This window comes from Hyla sarda, unplaced genomic scaffold, assembly GCF_029499605.1.
Source record: "Hyla sarda isolate aHylSar1 unplaced genomic scaffold, aHylSar1.hap1 scaffold_2153, whole genome shotgun sequence".
In the NCBI taxonomy this organism is placed as follows: domain Eukaryota; kingdom Metazoa; phylum Chordata; class Amphibia; order Anura; family Hylidae; genus Hyla; species Hyla sarda.
In genome coordinates this window covers 1-1,762 of record NW_026608821.1, presented here as the reverse complement: position 1 = coordinate 1,762, position 1,762 = coordinate 1, and the positions used below count along the sequence as shown (strand labels likewise).

At 39.3% G+C, this 1,762-nt stretch overlaps 1 non-coding gene across 1 annotated transcript; it reads right to left on the bottom strand.

Moving 5' to 3' along the window:
* Positions 1-322: 322 nt before the first annotated feature.
* LOC130319696 (U2 spliceosomal RNA) lies at positions 323-519 on the bottom strand. The gene has a single exon (XR_008865799.1). It is a non-coding gene; the product is annotated as a U2 spliceosomal RNA (small nuclear RNA).
* Between the last annotated feature and the right edge of the window lie 1,243 nt (positions 520-1,762).

Genomic DNA, 1,762 nt, shown 5'->3' with positions numbered 1-1,762 from the left:
CTTATTTTGTCAATTAGGAACATTCAGCACCCACCCGCTATCAAGGCAGCTGCCTATCATGTCATGCCCTACCTGCACAGGTGTGCTGGCTACTCAAATGATCCAATTAAGGAGGCCATTTAGTCAGCAGCAGCAGAAGTCCTGTGCCTGGACGCTCCAACAGCGGCCAGACACAAGCAGAAGCAGAAGCAGCAGAAGCAGCAGCAGCACCACCTTTTGTTTTTTGGCTGCAGCAGCAGCAAGGCCCACAGGGCTGGCTAGCTGGCTAGCCAGCAAGCAGGTAGCAATGAAAGTAGGAATCTTTCTTTTTAACCCTGTAAGGGGGTGGTGCACTGTACCCGAAGATACTGCCATATCGGGTCAATGCATAGGGCGACGGAAGCAAGCTTCGAAATCGGCCCCCGTTCTCAAAAATCCATTTAATATATGGTCCCCAGATAGGGGACGTATCAGATATTAAACTGATAAGAACAGATTTTTTTTTTTTTTTTTTTTTTTTTTTCCTCAGTTACAGACTATTGTTTGGACGATCATCAGGTCACCTACCAAGACTCGTCACTTAAAACAATATCTGAAAAAACATCATACAGAAAAAACTAACTAAGGGAACCGAGTGCCAAGAAAAAGTGACCAAACAACAAAACAAAAAAACATGTCAAAAACAATCACAGAAATTGGTCAAAAACTTACAGCTTTCTCCTTTACGTACTTCTTATAAATTTTTCCATCGTGTATGCATCCAGATTTTCTCCGCTTCTTCTTCACCAATTCTCTTTTTGTCCAGTAGAAAAATAGTAAAAATCCTTCCTAAAAACAATCTTTTCAATTCCCTCGGAGAAATAACAACATTTTTAAAAACAAGCAAATTGCGTGAGTCCCATAAAACCTCTTTAAAAACAGAAAAAAGAATCCAATTAGTACGTGTATCTTCCTTTTTACTAAGATCTTGACCAATAAAAACTTTCTCAAAAGAAAAACTGTTATATCCAGTGAGTTGGATTAAAAACTTCTTTAAAAACATAAAAAATTCTTTTGCATAAAAACAGTCCCAATAAAGGTGCACTAAGTCTTCTCTACCTCCACAACCCTCTCTTGGGCATCTGTCACTTATTCTCAAACCTCTTCCAATTAAAAAAGATCGGGTTGGGAGGCAGCCATGAAAGGACATCCAACTAACGTCTTTTTGTCTGTTTGATAGTCCAATAACTTTAAAAAACTTCCAAATCTTCACAGACTGAGCATTAGTGCAGAATGGTACTTCATATAATCTCTCATTTTTCCTTATTTCTTGTTCTATTTTCTTTTTATCAGGTTCACCTAAAGAGCTCAAACCAAATTGATCATTGAAAGACCTGAGGAGCACATAGAAGGTAGGTATCACATGTGCTATGGGTCTCCTCAAATCCCTCTCACACCAGCCCCATTTGGAAAACAACCATCCTGCAAGGTATTTACTCATGTCTGCCGCCCTATTATTGCACTGTATCAATTTAAAAATTAAAAGAAAATAGTGCACCTTTAAAAACAGATCAATGTTTGGAAAGTTATATCCGCCCAAATTCATACTCTTCATCACTTCTTCTCTTCTCATTTTCTCCATCTTAGACCCCCAGAAGAACACAAAAAGCTTCCTTGTGACTCTCCTAGTCCATAACTTCCCTGGAGGAAGCACCATAGCCGTATACAAGAGAAGCGGTAGGATTACAGACTTAATGATAAGAACTTTCCCTTTAAGTGACAAGTTCCTTAACCTCCAGAAGGA